At 51.8% G+C, this 16,909-nt stretch overlaps 2 pseudogenes; both read right to left on the bottom strand.

Annotated features, from left to right (window-relative positions):
- Nucleotides 1-140: 140 nt before the first annotated feature.
- Nucleotides 141-14,031, bottom strand: LOC129702479 (basic proline-rich protein-like; annotated as a pseudogene).
- Nucleotides 14,032-14,104: 73 nt separating this feature from the next.
- LOC129702480 (basic proline-rich protein-like) lies at nucleotides 14,105-16,677 on the bottom strand (annotated as a pseudogene).
- Nucleotides 16,678-16,909: the final 232 nt, after the last annotated feature.

The raw sequence follows: 16,909 nt of genomic DNA on the forward strand, positions 1-16,909 counted from the left end.
ATGCATGAACACGTGGCCTGGGAGAAAGCACGCCTGTGCGACTGATTATCCAGTTGATTCTGCAAGGTTAATTTTTACATTTTATTAAATGATGCGGCCATACTGCGAACCCATTCCTTACTTCTGGCTCCTAATCCGATTTACAACTGTAGTCGAATTGCAGGCGTGATGAGAGAGTTCTTACTTCCAACTGTGCTGAGCCGATTCTTTACATTCAAAATTGGCTTCGCTGCAAATTAAAATCAGAAAAAGAAATTCAGTGTTAGCTAAAGTGGGAGGAATATTTGCATAGAGAAGAACATTCATACTTCATTAACTCTGCCTATCATGGTCATTGCAAACAAATTGCATTAAAGGTATTTCTGCATTTCCCCAAGAATCCCAAAACAGAAACATCCATGCATTACTAAAGACTTTCAGCAGTAAACAAAAAATATGAGGTTTAGGAAACATCAAGTAGTAATCATCTCAAATTGATCTGTTATTATTACATGTTATTGCAACAGTAATTCGTAATTCAGGGAGAGGGGGGGGGGGGGGGGGGGGAGAGAGAAAAGGGGAAAGAGAGACATTTTCTACCTCCACAGATAGGTAGAAATCTGTCAGCAGAATTAGCCAAAGATTTAAAGCAAAAACCAACAACGGCAGTTACATAGTCTAAATTATAAACATTTGCAACATAGTGAGACAGAACATTACATAATTTGTATGAACCAAGAACTACTGGATTGTTAAAAAGTTTATAGAGGAGGGTCTTTCATTCCCCTGACGGATAAACTCAGAATCTGGTACAATCTAGCCCTCGGATGAGGGGAATCAGCGGTTCTTATTGAACCAAAAATTCAGTGAGAAATGGGGAAAAAGTACTGCGCAATACAAAATAACCTGAACAAGTTATTAATGGTATAGTTTAGAGATACAGTGTGGAAACAGACCTTTCGATCCACCGAATCCATGCTGGCCAGTGATCACCTGTGCACTAGTTCTATGCTACACAATAGAGACAACTTACTAAAGCTACTTAACCTGCAAACCTGCACGCCTTTGGAACGTGGCAGGAAACCAGAGCACCCGGAATAAACGCACGCTGGTCAAACGGAGATCGTACAGACTCCTTACGGACAGAACACTTGGTAAGGGTCGAACTCATGTCACTGGTGCTGTAAGGCATCAAATCCACGTTTCTATGCCATTGAGTGACCGTAAAAATTAAATTACAATGACAAATATAGTGCCTATATTTAAATTAAGGAGCGCCCTATTTGAAACATGGAAACATGGAAAATAGGTGCAGGAGTAGGCCATTCGGCCCTTCGAGCCTGCACCGCCATTCAATACGTTCATGGCTGATCATCCAACTCAGTATCCTGTACCTGCCTTCTCTCCATACCCCCTGATACCTTTAGCCACATGGGCCACAACTCCGTCTTAAATATAGCCAATGAACTGGCCTCAACTACCTTCTGTGGCAGAGAATTCCAGAGATTCGCCATTCTCTGTGTGAAAAATGTTTTTCTCATCTCGGTCCTAAAAGATTTCCCCCTTATCCTTAAACTGTGACCCCTTGTTCTGGACTTCCCCAACATCGGGAACAATCTTCCTGCATCTAGCCTGTCCAACCCCTTAAGAATTTTGTAAGTTTCTATAAGATCCCCCCTCAATCTTCTAAATTCTAGCGAGTACAAGCCGAGTCTATCCAGTCTTTCTTCATATGAAAGTCCTGACATCCCAGGAATCAGTCTGGTGAACCTTCTATGGCAAGAATGTCTTTCCTCAGGTTAGGAGACCAAAACTGTACGCAATACTCCAGGTGTGGTACAACTGCTTGATTGGGATTCCCATGCGCAAAGATGATCCCTTCTCAACAGCGGAAGATTCCATGAATCCAACATAAAAGTATTTATATTGGAGAAAATATTGCCAAGTGATTGAATACTGTATTGTTACAGTACTTTATTTCTGCCACAAGAGGTTCTAACAAACCGACATAAGTCATTAGCAGGATAACTAACGTGCAACTAATACTAACTTGCAACACAACCACAGATCAAAATCCACAGTATATCATGTGAACCAAATATTCAAGTTTAAACAAGATAAATAATTGTAAAAATCACCAGTAAAATTAGAGTTGTATTAGACTAAAATCAATCAAACTAATTATTTGAAATTTGGCTGAGGATTTTGCTCAGATCAATTATTAGGGGTGACACAGTAGTGTAACTAAGAGAGCTGCTGTCTCACAGAGCCAGAGACCCGGGATCGATCCCAATCCTGGGTGCTGTCCGTGTGAAGTTTGCATGCTCTCTGTGACCACATGGATTTCCTCAGGGTGCTCCAGTTTCCGCTTACATCTCAAAAATATGTGGGTTTGTAGGTTAGTTGGCCTTTAAATTGGCACTAGTACGTAGAGAGTGGGATAACATAGAACGAGTGTGAATGGCTGATTGATGATCGGCATGGACTCAGTGGGCAGAAGGACCCTTTTCCATACTTCACCTTTCTTGTGTTTAATTGTCATGTGCACTGGGAAAAGAACAATATTCTTACTTGCTGCAGCATTACAAACCTATTAACACAACAAAAAGACAATAAATACAATAAATAATCAGTAATACTAGGCAACTAGACCATAACAGTGCAAACTGAAGTACGTGGAGAAAATTAAAGGTCCATAGTAGATTGTTGTCAAGGTAGAGTTATGGTTAGAGTTATGTAGTGTGGTTCAAGATCCTGATGGGAAGACATTGATTTGCACTGGGAGATCACAATTCCCAGGCTCCTGTACCACCCCGATTGTGGCAGCGAGATGATAGCATGGCCAGAGTAATGTTAGTCTTTTGATGATGTCAACTGCCTGTTCGAGGCAGCAACTGCATTTGATGGTGGGTAGATGTGAACGATTGGGCAACATACACCACTTTGTGCAGCCTCCTCATTCTTTTGGGTTCAATTTAAGTCAATATGCTATCATACACCTGTGGAAGTCCGATAAGAGTATTCAGAGACGTGCTGAATATCCTCAAACTTCTAAGGAAGTAAATGCATTGATGAGCTTTGCGATTGCATTAATGGGCTGGGACCAGAATAGATTTCCGGAGTTTGGCATGCCCAGGAACTCGAAACCATCAACTCTCTCCACCCCAGTCCCATTTGATGTCACAATCAGCTGCTTGGAAGGGTTTCGGCCCGAAACGTTGCTTATTTCCTTCGCTCCATAGATGCTGCTGCACCCGCTGAGTTTCTCCAGCATTTTTGTGTACCTTTGATTTTCCAGCATCTGCAGTTCCTTCTTAAAAACTTGGTCTTGCTAATGTTGAGAGTAAAACTGTTATTCTGGCACCATTAAATCAGATAACCGATGTCTCTCCTGTATTCTAACCCCTTATTCATCTAAAAATCATGGTATTGTTGGCAAATTTAAATGAGGCATTTGAGATGCATCTGGTCAGATAATCATGGGTATAGAAAGAGTAGAGCTGCGAACTGAGCACACAACTTTAGAGGTACCCATGTGCTTATGGTCATCCAGGAGGAACTGTTGATGTCAATTCATTCTGGGTTGAGGTCTGACGATGAGAAATTTGGGGATCCAACTGCGCAGGGATGAGCAGACACCCAGTTCCCAGAGTTGGTTTAGAGGGGATGATGGTGTTGAATGTCAAATTGTAATCAATAAATTGCTGCTACAATTAGAAATTGTGTACTCCTAATTATTTTGAGAAGGCAGACATATTGAGCCAAAGCCGACTGTTGGATAGGATTCTCCGCGATTTTCTATATTGATAATGAAGGATTTATTTAGACATAGGGTGAGAAACATGCAAATGGAACGGTTCTTATTGAAGAAAATGTTAATGGTTGTTGAAGGCTGACCATCCCAGTTTTGGGATATGGGTACAAAAGTGCCTCAGTAGTCCTGGACCGAGTCACCGGAGCTGCTTAAAAACAGTGTTTGATTTCCCCCTTGCAAAAAAATGTGTTTAAATTGCTAATCACTTGCTCTACTTGCACTCTTGCAAATCATGCCAACCAAATCCTTCCGCCTCTGAACATCTGCCATCTCTCGCCATTTTTTTTCATTTGCCAAAATGTACAATTTCACATCCAATCTACAAAGAACTGTCAAATGGCATACGAGGCAATTCTTCTTTAAATTTCGCTTGCCTTAAGTTACAGACCCAAATTACTTCCACAGAATAGATTTGACCTTCTCGTTTGACCGTTAGCATTGATCGAGGTTTTGTGATATTTTAATTATTTTTGCTTTTTTTCCAGTTCTTTAGCTTTAATATACCTTATTTAAATATAATTTTGCATTGTGCAGAATGCAGAGAAACTTTGCTGTATATATTGTGCAATTGACGATTGGATGAATAAATATAAAATGTGACGCTAAAAATTGATTTCTGGCAGTTATTTATGAAACTTTATTGTTGTCTATTTTATGCTTCATAATCTGATTATTATATGTGCAGGCTGTGCATGCAGAACATCAAAGGGAGGAATGGACTATTGATGGTCCGTTTCTTAGATTTTCTGCAATGATGCATCTTTGGGTTTGGGACCCTCTACACTATTTCTTCCTACAGGCAAAGGCAGTTATAATACCAGTGACTGCCATTTACCAGTAAAAGTGTGCCATGCAACTATTCACCAAACTTATATCTTTATAAATACCTGGAAAGACTCAGGAGCAGAGTGCAATTTCTTCTCCAGCTTCCCAGTTCTTCAATATATCTGATCATGCCCAGGAGATTTATCTACCTTCATAAGTCTTGGGATGTTCTGCACTGCCTCAACTGTAATACAGACTCTCCTTAAGATAGCTTAATTTACTTTTCAAAAGTTCCCTAGTCTTCATGTCATTCTCCATGGTTAAAAAAAGAGAGAAATATTAATTGAGTCATTTAACTGGAGACAAGCTCAGCACTCCAAGTGAAGGTCTTCTGTTTGGCTAATCATATGGTAATTGCACTGTCATTAGTCTTGTGGAGTATACTGGAGAAGGCAAGTTTCCATAAATTATGCTTGCTGGTCCTTAGGCTCATCGATTGCAAGGGCAGCAGATAGGGCAAACACAAAACAATTTTCCCTGATATTAGTGGATTTTAACATTTTCCCTATTGTGTTTAAATTTATCATTTTTAATTTCCTTTACATTTTTCTTAGTTTCTGATTAGTAGTAAATGTTGGTTGGGTATTCTATCTTTCTGATGCCCTGAGAACCCGTTAGTTGGTTCAAAATAAATCTGAAGGTGAAGCCGATCAGTTTCACTTGGAACCTAGGTTGATCCAGGTTCAGATGTTCTTGCCGAATGCCTCAAAATTACTTAATTAATTGTGAAAATAGAGCTTTAACATCACGAAAAATCCATTTAAATTGCTGTCTTTATTTTGCTGCCCATACAAGATGATTTTTACACCCAAAATATTAGACTGTGTAAGTAATGTTTAACTCTTTACAATTGTCCAAAATGCAAGTGACTACCAAAAATGTATTATTTAACTAGACCAAGTAGGACCCGTTGGCTCCCAGCATCACACGGGAGGGCTGGTCACCAACGCAATATTCCACCTCTCCACCAATTCCAATACTGCTCACCAGCTGGGGGGGGGGGGGGGGGGGGGGGGGGGGGGGGGCTGTGTCTGTTGTGCTAGTATGGGTATTGCGGGCCGAAGGTACTGGTTTCCAGAGGGCTAGTATAGACATTGTGGGCCGTATGGATGCTTGGGCAGGCATCCATCTGTTGCAACGATTTTAAAAGCCAAGCCAAGGCAAACAATTGGGCTGCAGACACCAGACAACCAAAATTCATTTTGTGAACACAAACTTGTCAAAAAAGGCGAGGCAAACAATTGGGCTGCAGGCACCCGACAACCAAAATTCATTTTGTGAACACAAACTTTTAAAAAAGGACTGCAGCCGCTTTACAGCTGTATCGAGGGGACTCGCCGTGGAGTAGACATGCGTTCAGTTTTATTCGCAGCTCCGTCTCTGCCAGACCCTCTCGCTTCCTGGGTCTGGCAGAGACTGAGTGAGGCACAACACTTCCTGGTTTTATAGTCCCTGCCCCTGCCCCTGCTGCGAGCAGGGGCAGCAGAGAGAATGGGGAATTTTGTAAAAACATTAATATCTCTCATTTTTAATCGACGGAAAAAATCCTCCGCACTCATACGGCAGATAGGGGCTCTGAGCGAGGTGGCCAAAAATGACGGCCGTAGGTGGCGGTGTTCTCTCGGAAATTACAGCACAGTCGGCCAAAAGCGGTCAAGATCAGAGATTTAGTAATATAGATGACACTACCCTCACCAGTAGCTCAAAGAAACATTTAAAATTCATTGTGTTTTATCTCAAGTAGTTTTAAGTGGCTCATACAATTTATTACAGTATTTGGAAATAGTATGCAGTCATAACGTCTTTATAAATAAAAGTAATTCAAAACTTGATGGCAACTAACAGCTAAGTTGAATGGCCTCAATTTATTTTTGGTGTCAGTATAAATCAGTTTGCAAGTTGCTCTTAATATAGCTTCCTTTTTAATTTCCTTGTAATGTAATGCGTTATCATCAATATTATTCTGTAATAATGTGACATATTGTACAAATCAGATTTGCTGACATTTGTACCCAGCTCTATATTTTGCATTGTAATGCTTAGTTTAAGTTATTTACTTTTCTCTATATTAATCTTGGTGCTTTTTAAGAAATTAATAATAAAATAAAACTCGGAAGACTCAGAAGTATTTCCCTATGATGTTGCTCCAAGGAAACTATAGATAGATCCTACAACTGGTTTGGAAACACAAGAAAATCAATTAGCCTCAAATTGTTTTCTAAATTGGGTTTATGAACAGGATTTTCACCTAACCTGATCTGCTGTTCTCTGCTCAGTATAACAATATGTGTCTTTAATTTGTTTCACTCTTCTGAAGAAGTTAACCTGAAGAACTGGAATTAATGTATCAATCATGACTCTGGAAATTCCCAAGGCGCTTCACGATCAGTGAAGTACTTCTGCAGAGCAGCCCATTGTTGCAATGTAGAAAATTGTAGCAGTCTCTATAATGTATACAAAGGATACACTGCCCTTTGAGAAAGAGTTCCAAAGATTCATAATTCTCTGAAATTAAACAGTTCTCACCTCAGTTGATATAAATGAGCGACTCTTATTTGAACAATGACTACTAGTTCTGGATTCCCTTCAGGATAAGTCCTCTCTATATCCACCCAGTCTTGATCCTTCAGGATTTTAAGTCGCCTGTCCAACATAAGCCAGCTTTTCATATAAGACAACCTACCCATTCCAGGTATTAGTCACTATCCAAACTACTTCCCACACATTTACATTTTCCCTAAATAAAGAGTACTCCTACACAGTGCACCAGATATTGTCTCAACATCAGTCAGGGAACGGAGTATTGAAGTTAGGACATTATGTTATAGCTGTACAAGACACTGGTGTGGCTGTATTTGAAAAGTTGTGTTCAGTTTTGGTAACCCTGCTGTAGGAAAGATGCCATTCAGCTGGAAAGAGTGCAGACAAGATTTATGGGGATGTTGCCAGGACTTGAGGATCTGAGCTATCGGGAGAGGTTGGGCAGGCTAGGACTTTATTACTTGGAGCATAGGAGGCTGAGGGTTGACCTTTTAGAAAAATAGAAAATCATGAGGGGGATAGATAGGGTGAATGCAGTCTTTTTCCTAGGGTTGGAGAATCAAGAACCAATGATGTAGGTTAAAGGTGAGAGCAGAAAGATTTAATATGAACCAGAGGGGCAACTTTTTCCACACAGAGGGGATAGAAACTTGGAAACATTGAAACTAGGTGCAGGAGTAGACCATTCAGCCCTTTGAGCCAGCACCACCATTCAATATGATCAAGGCTGCGGATCCAAAATCAGTACCCGATCCTGCTTTTTCCCCATATCCCCGATTCCTTTGGCCCTAAGAGCTAAATCTCTCTTGAAAACGTCTAGTGAACTATCATGTTAGCTTTTGTCATGTTAGTTTTCATGCATCACGGAAACGCAACATCTCAAGTGGTTAGTACAGCTTTGATAACATGTCATCTTCTAGTTCTACAAAATAATGATGATTTGCATTCAGAAGTCATACACCAAATGGAAACAAATACAAATTGAAATGTGATTGGGAGAAAAACGAATTTCTTGGCTAAAATGAAACTTCAAAATAACCCACAGCTTGACACATTTAGGACTAGTAAAGACGGGAGGATTGAAATTGAACTGCAGGTCTTTAATATGCTAAATCATAACTGCTTTTAATACTAATAGGTCGACTATGAAAGAAACCGTGAAATTGATCAAAATCCAGTTTGAAACAGTCAAGGGCATTTAGACATAGAAAGAAGGACAAGCACAAAATGATTCCCCACAGGATCAAACCAAATTAAGCACAGCTGTTAACATTCTACTACAGAGCAATCACAAAAAATGGCAACCCTTAAAGATACTTCCCAACAACAAAATAAATTGTGGATGCCATAGAAGAGAGTGGCTGCAGAGTCGACAGCAGAAGCTTCATGCTTTACTGAGAAATGTAGGCGTAATAAGGCAAGAGTTTCTCTTAGGTCACCAAGGACTCTGATTAAGGACAGCCTGCCAATGGCGACAAGGGGGACATTGTAAAATAGCATGAGAACATTGCAGGCCCCAGGGTGTGTAGTTTTAATGGAAAATAAATCAGTAATGGCTGTGTCAAACTACAAGACATGAGCACCGTTGACTGTGCCACAATAGTGAAAATAACATACTCCTGTAGAAGCAAGTCACACTGGTATGACAGCTGCTTGCAATGCTGAATGAGCTACTATTCCTCACCTAAAAAGTTTCAGAATGTCAACCAAACTATGTGAATGTATTTGAGCTACACCATTGGTATCTAAATGGTGCTTTTCCTTTAAAAAATATATAATTTTGTATAAGCAATGATTCCAATGGATATTTGGGGCAGAACAAGTAGGAACTAAGAATCACTCACAAATTATTATGGCCATCTTGGAGGCAGAAGGTAAAGCATAGAAATTGGTCAAAATCTGATACAAAGCATCTGCTCAATGTTGTCTCTTCTCTTGGATGTCTTTATAGAGGTTTAGCAAGAATTGTCAGCTTGTGCAGGAATGAACCATCATATCAGATCCAACTTTTGCTAACTGAGTGAAAGGTGGCGATTCTTCAATTGTTATTTGCTTATTGTAAACCATCTTTTTAAATGCCATTTGGAAATCCTCGTGCATCAGATTAACTATATTTCTTTCATTGCTTTATCAAAAGAAAACGTATTCACATTTTTTTTTTAAATCCATGGTGGATTTCTTTAGTTTATCCCCATTTGGGGTAGCACAGTGGCGCAGCGGTAGAGCTGCTGCCTTGCAATGCCAGAGGCTATGGGTGCTGTCTATGGAATTTATACATTCTCCCATGACCGCATGGGTTTTCTCTGGGTGCTCCAGTTTCTTCCCACACTCCAAAGACACTCAGGTCTGTAGGTTAATTGGCAATGGTAAAAGAAATGTAAATTGTAGTTTAGTTTAGAGACACAGCGGGACACGGGCCATTCACTGACCAGCGATCCCCGCACATTAACACCTCCACACACACTAGGGACAATTTTACATTTATACAAAGCCAATTAACCTATAAGCCTGTACGTCTTTGGAATGTGGGAAGAAACCGAAGATTTGTAGGAGAGTGCTAGTATACGGGATAGCTGGTCGACGCGGACTTGATGGGTCAAAAGGCCTGTTTCCGTGCTGTTTCTCTAAACTAATTTGTATAGTGGCGGATAATTCCAAACAGAATTGTTTCTATAACTTTTTGTTATTACTGTGATCAAAGCAATTGGTCTGGAGTTGCTGGGTTAATTTAAACAAGGAATGAACTACACACTTTTTTGATTTTCTAGTTCTTTCCGGGGACTTTCCAACTACTTACTCTCTTACTTCACTCAGCAGCAAAAGATACATCCAATCCACTACAAGTTCACCTGGCCCTTCCATTGTTTATCATTTTTTGCCATGCATGATGAATAAGGACCCCCCAGATCCCGTTGTACTTCCCCTTTTCCCAACTTGACACCATTTACATAGTAATCTGCCTTCCTGGTTTTTTGCTACCAAAGTGGATAACCTCACATTTATCCACATAAAACTGCATCTGCCATGCATCTGCCCACTAACCCAAGCTGTCCAAGTCACCCTCCATACTCATAGCATCCTCCTCACATTTCACACTGCCACCCAGCTTTGTGTCATCTGCACATAAATACAGGGTGAGATATTTATTCACACCTTGCCCATCTCCAATTGTTCCACAGATAGATTACTTTGATTTTTAGGGTGCTCCAGTTCTCTTCTTAATTACTCTTTTGTTCTTAATGTGCCTACATGGCGGACTGCGGGGGTGATGCGCCGTTGTGTATGGCTATTCCTCCTGCAGTCCGTCCTTTCACCCTTTTTTTATTTTTATTTTTAGTCCTGTTCGTGTAAAATGTTTCTTGGAGGTCTTCTTTTATGTGGTGGGTGGGGGGAGGGGAAGGGGGAAACTATTTTAACCCCAGTCCTACCTGGTCGGAGATGCGGTTTTTCTCTGAACCGCATCTTCGTCCTCTCTGTGCGGCCTACAATCGAACTGGAGCAGCACTGGAGCGGCGTTTCCTGCCGGGACTGCAGCTTCGACGGCGGTGTAGATGCTGGGACACCTACATGGAGCGGGCGATGCCTTACCGGGTCGCCTTGCGGTAAGCTCCTCGACTGCGACATCGTTGAGCTGCGGCTACAGAGCGTCCAGCCGTGGGCGGGCGGCGCTGGATTTGCAGCACCGCGGAGCCTGGGATCCGAGATCGCCAGAGTCGGAGGTCCGGCCGGAGCGGCCTGTGAACTTTGGTCATTGCAGTCTTCGTGGGGGAAGCGGCCGCTTCAGTCCAAGCCGCTGATGGATGTTCACCGACGCCGATGATCCAGCTTCGCAGCAAGAGGGCCTGAAAACACCGGGTTGGCTGATGAGGCCAGATATAGGCCCCAACCTCGGGTGGACTATGAGGGGGAGAACTGGATATTTTTAGTGCCTTCCCTCACAGTGAATTCTGCTGTGGGGGGGCGTTTCATGTTGATTTCTATAGTGTACTGTTTCCGTGTCTTTTTTCTTTTTCTCTTTTTTTTTTTGATTTGTATGGATTTATTGCATTGATCTGTTCAATTAATCAATCTCTGTAAAGCACTTTGGTTCAAATACTGGTTTTGTTGAAAAGTGCTATATAAATAAACATTATTATTATTATTATTATTATACCACGTGTAAGCGTGTGGGAGAGGAGTGGTGTGGTGGTGTGTGGGGGAGGGGGTGTATGGAGGAGGGCGTGTGTGTGTGTGTGCGAGTGTGTGAGCGTGTGTGTGTGTGTGTGTGGGTGGGTGTGTGGGCTCACTGGTACCCAGCTCCAGAACCCGGCTCCGCACTCAGCGGCTCCCGTCCCCAGCGCCTGCGTTCACAGCCCCGCCCATGAACACATCCCAACCCCGCCCGCGAACACAACCCGCCCGCAAACTGTTGAATGGACGTGGAAGAACTTATGGCATCACAAAGATTCGCCCCACACAATAAAATATCTTGTGTACAAGCATGTAGTGATGAAAATTGTAAGCCAGATTGTTCCAGTTTGTGCAATTTTTTTTTAATTGGTTTTGCAATTTATACCAAAACAAAAATTGAATTACATAGTTCTGAAAATGTGATACATGACCTAACACAATTGAATTTAATTGCAATAAATATTTTCTTCTAATTTGTCCGTGACCAAAATTTAACATTTGGTTCCATTGCAAATTCAGTGTTATTCAATCCATATCTATATTATTATTATTATTATTATTATTATTTATACTATTACTAAAACTCATCTTGTCCTCTTCCGGTTTGCATATTTTTTAATTTGCGCATAAACGGTACCCTATAGCGCCAGGATTTTCTTTGCCACCTTGCTCATCGTTCTCCTCTGCTCCGATCGCTGTAATATTAGAAATGTTATGAAGGTTTATGAAGGGGGGCCGGACAGAGGGAGGGGGCGACAGACACGAGGGGGGGGGGGGGGGGGGGGGGACAGAGGGAGGGTGGGGGGAGGACAGAGGGAGGGGGGGGGGAGGCAGAGGGAGGGGGGGGGGGCAGAGGGAGGGAGGGGGGGACAGGGGGAGGGGGGGGGGGGGGACAGAGGGGGGGGGGGGGACAGAGGGGGGGGGGGGGGGGGGACAGAGGGAGGGGGGGGACAGAGGGGGGGGGGGGGGACAGAGGGGGGGGGGGGGGGGGACAGGGGAGGGGGGAGAGGGAGGGGAGGGGGGGGGGGGGGGACAGAGGGAGGGGGGGGGGGGGGGAGGGAGGGGGGGGGACAGAGGGAGGGGGGGGACAGAGGGAGGGGGGGGACAGAGGGAGGGGGGGGGGGGACAGAGGGAGGGGGGGGAGGGAGGGAGGGAGGGGGGGGACAGAGGGAGGGGACGGGGAGGGGGGGGGAGAGAGGGAGGGGGGGGGACAGAGGGAGGGGGGGGACAGAGGGAGGGGGGGGGGGGGGGAGGACAGAGGGAGGGGGGGGGGAAGGGGAGGGGGGGGACAGAGGGAGGGGGGGGGGACAGAGGGAGGGGGGGGGGACAGAGGGAGGGGGGGGGACCAGGCAGACGGAGGGGGGGGGGGGGACAGACAGAGGGGGGGGGGGGGGACAGGGGGAGAGAGAGAGGGGGGGGGGACAGAGGTGGGGGGGGGAAGGAGGGGGTGGGAGGGGGGAGGGGGGGGAGGGGGGGGGGGGGGGGGGGGGGGGGGGGGGGGGGAGGAGGGGGGGGGGGGGGGGAGGGAGGGGGGGGGGGGGGGGGGGGGGGGGGGGGGGGGGGGGGAGGGGGGGGGGGGAGGGGGGGGGGGGGGGGGGGGGGGGGGGGGGGGAGGGAGAGGGGGGGGGGGGGACAGAGGGAGGGGGGGGGGGGGACAGAGGGGAGGGGGGGGGAAGAGAGGGAGGGGGGGGGAGACAGAGGAGAGGGGGGGGGACAGAGGGAGGGGGGGGGGGGGACAGAGGGAGGGGGGGGGAGGGAGGGAGGGAGGGGGGGGGGACGAGGGAAAGGGGGGGGACAGAGGGGGGGGACAGGGGAGGGGGGGGGACAGAGGGAGAGGGGGGACAGAGGGACAAGGGGGACAGAGGGAGGGGGGGGACAGAGGGGGAGGGGGGGGGGACAGAGAGGAGGGGGGGACAGAGAGAGGGAGGGAGGGGGGGACAGAGGGAGGGGGGGGGACAGAGGGAGGGGAGGAAAGACAGAGGGAGGGGGGGGGGAAGAGGGAGGGGGGGGGGAGGAGGGGGGGGGACAGAGGGACAGGAAGGGGGACAGAGGAAGAGGGGGGGACAGAGACAGAGGGGGGGGGGGGACAGAGGGAGGGGGGGGGGACAGAGGAGAGGGGGGGGGGACAGAGGGAGGGAGGGGGGGAGGACAGAGGGAGGGGGGGGGAGACAGAGGGGGGGGGGGGGGACAGAGGAGGGGGGGGGGGAACAGAGGGAGGGGGGGGGGGACAGAGAGAGGGGGGGGGGGGGGACAGCAGAGGGGGAGAGGGGGGGGGAAGACAGGGGAGGGGGGGGGACAGAGGGAGGGGGGGGACAGAGGGAGGGGGGGGACAGAGGGAGGGGGGGGACAGAGGGAGGGAGGGGGGGGGGACAGAGGGAGGGGGGGGACAGAGGGAGGGGGGGGGAGGGGAGGGGGGACAGAGGGAGGGAGGGGGGGGACAGAGGGGGAGGGGGGGACAGAGGGAGGGGGGGGGGACAGAGGGAGGGGGGGGGAAGAGGGGAGGGGGGGGGGGGGGGGAGGGGGGGGGGGACAGAGGGAAGGGGGGGGGAACAGAGGGAGGGGGGGGGGACAGAGGGAGGGGGGGGGGGGACAGAGGGAGGAGGGGGGGACAGAGGGAGGGGGGGGGGACAGAGGGAGGGGGGGGGACAGAGGGGAGGGGGGGGGACAGAGGGAGGGGGGGGGGGAGAGGGAGGGGGGGGGGGAGAGGGGGGAGAAGGGGGGGAAGACGGGAGGACCGGGGGGACAGAAGAGAGGGGGGGGGGGAGGAGAGGGAGGGGGGGGGGAAAGAAGAGAAGGGGGGGGGGAGAGAGGGAGGGGGGGGACAGAGGGAGGAGGGGGGGACAAGAGGGAGGGGGGGGGGAGGGCAGAGGGAGGGAGGGGGGGACAGAGGGAGGGGGGGGGGGACAGAGGGGGGGGGGGACGGGGGGGGACAGAGGGAGGGGGGGGGGGGGGACAGAGGGAGGGGGGGGGGACAGAGGGAGGGGGGGGGACAGAGGGAGGGGGGGGGACAGAGGGAGGGGGGGGGGACAGAGGGAGGGGGGGGGGGAGAGGGGAGGGGGGGGGGGACAGAGGGAGGGGGGGGGACAGAGGGAGGGGGGGGGGGGACAGAGGGGGGGGGGGAGAGAGGGAGAGGGAGGAGGAGGGGGAAAAAAGAGGGATGGGGGGGAAAGGGAGGGGAGGAGGGGGGGGGGGGGGGAGGGGGCGGGGGGCAGGGGGGACAGAGGGGGAGGGGGGGGGGGAGGAGGGGGGGGGGAGGGGGGGGACAGGGGGGGGGGAGGGAGGGGGGGGACAGGGGAGGGGGGGGGACAGAGGGAGGGGGGGGGACAGAGGGAGGGGGGGGGACAGAGGGAGGGGGGGGGGGACAGAGGGAGGGGGGGGGGGGGGGGGGGGGCAGAGGGAGGGGGGGGGGGGGGGACAGCGGGAGGGGGGGGGACAGGGGGAGGGGGGGGGGACAGTGGGAGGGGGGGGGGACAGTGGGAGGGGGGGGGGGGACAGTGGGGAGGGGGGGGGGGGACAGAGGGAGGGGGGGGGGGGGACAGTGGGAGGGGGGGGGGAGGGGGGGAGACGGGGGGGGGGGGGGGGGGGGGGGGGGGACAGAGGGAGGGGGGGGGGAGGGGGGGGGACAGAGGGAGGGGGGGGACAGAGGGGAGGGGGGGGGACAGAGGGGGGGGGGGACAGAGGGAGGGGGGGGGACAGAGGGAGGGGGGGGGACAGTGGGAGGGGGGGGGGGGACAGTGGGAGGGGGGGGACAGTGGGAGGGGGGGGGACAGTGGGAGGGGGGGGGACAGTGGGAGGGGGGGGGGAGGGAGGGGGGGGGGACAGGGGGAGGGGGGGGACAGTGGGAGGGGGGGGGACAGAGGGGGGGGGGGGGGGGAGGGGGGGGGGGGGGGGGGGGGGGGGGACAGTGGGAGGGGGGGGGGGCAGTGGGAGGGGGGGGACAGTGGGGGGGGGGGGGGACAGTGGGAGGGGGGGGACAGTGGGAGGGGGGGACAGGGGAGGGGGGGGGGGGGACAGTGGGAGGGGGGGGGACAGTGGGAGGGGGGGGGACAGGAGGGAGGTGAGGGGGGGGGGGGGGACAGTGGGAGGGGGGGGACAGTGGGAGGGGGGGGGACAGTGGGGGGGGGGGACAGTGGGAGGGGGGGGGGGACAGTGGGAGGGGGGGGGGGGACAGTGGAGGGGGGGGGGGTGGGACAGGGGGACAGTGGGAGGGGGGGGGGGGACACAGTGGGAGGGGGGGGGACAGTGGGAGGGGGGGGACAGTGGGGGGGGGGGGGGGACAGGGAGGGGGGGGGGGGGACAGTGGGAGGGGGGGGGGACAGTGGGGACGGGGGGGGGGGGACAGTGGGAGGGGGGGGACAGTGGGAGGGGGGGGAACAGTGGGAGGGGGGGGGAGTGGGAGGGGGGGGGACAGTGGGAGGGGGGGGGACAGTGGGGGGGGGGGGGGAGGGGGGGGGGAACAGTGGGAGGGGGGGGAGGTGGGAGGGGGGGGGGGAACAGTGGGAGGGGGGGGGAAACAGTGGGAGGGGGGGGGACAGTGGGGGGGGGGGACAGGGGGGGGACAGTGGGAGGGGGGGGGGAACAGTGGGGGGGGGGACAGTGGGGGGGGGACAGGGGGGGGGGGGACAGTGGGAGGGGGGGGGGACAGTGGGAGGGGGGGGGGGACAGTGGGAGGGGGGGGGGGGGACAGTGGGAGGGGGGGGGGGGGGGGGGTGGGAGGGGGGGGGGGGGGGGGGAGGGGGGGGGGGGGGGAGGGGGGGGGGGGGGGGGGGGGGGGGGGGGGGGGGGGGGGGGGGGGGGAGGGGGGGGGGGGGGGGGGAGGGGGGGGGGGGGGGGGGGACAGTGGGGGGGGGGGGGGGGGAGGGGGGGGGGGGGGGGGGGGGGGGGGGGAGGTGGGGGGGGGGGGGGGGGGGGGGGGGGGGGGGGGGGGGTGGGGAGGGGGGGGGGGGAACAGTGGGAGGGAGGGGGGGGACAGTGGGAGGGGGGGGGGAGTGGGGAGGGGGGGGGGATAAAAGGGGGGGGGGGGGGGGGGGGTGGGGGGGGGGGTGTTGGGGAGGAGGGGGGGGGGGAGGGGGGGAACAGTGGGAGGGGGGGGGGGAAACAGTGGGAGGGGGGGGGAAACAGGGAGGGGAGGGGGGGGGGGGGACAGAGGGAGGGGGGACAGGGGGGGACGGAGGGGACAGATCCCAATCCCCGGTCTCTGCTCTCACTCCAGCTCGAGCACCTGGCTTGGCTCCAGCCAGCGCCCGCTGCACCACCCTCGCCACCAGGTGTCGGGCGTTGGCAGCCGCCGCACGAGTGCTGGAGTGCCCCTCACTCCCGGAGTGTCCCGTCCTGCCTTGCGAGTGCATTCTGACGTCACTGGGCTTTTCCCCCCCAGAAATTGGAGCGTTTTTGGGGCTGTTTTTAAAATGTTAAGGATTCATCTCATCGGAAATATAGGTGGGAATGCAACGGGAAGATGTTTATCACCATGACGGGGGAAATGCGAGTAGGATATTTGAAAATGGGACGGTTGTGGCCCAGCGTTTGGAAGAAGATAGGAAAAGCAGATTGACACATAGTCGGCACAACCACAAAGAA

The sequence above is a fragment of the Leucoraja erinacea genome, chromosome 13, assembly GCF_028641065.1.
Source record: "Leucoraja erinacea ecotype New England chromosome 13, Leri_hhj_1, whole genome shotgun sequence".
In the NCBI taxonomy this organism is placed as follows: domain Eukaryota; kingdom Metazoa; phylum Chordata; class Chondrichthyes; order Rajiformes; family Rajidae; genus Leucoraja; species Leucoraja erinaceus.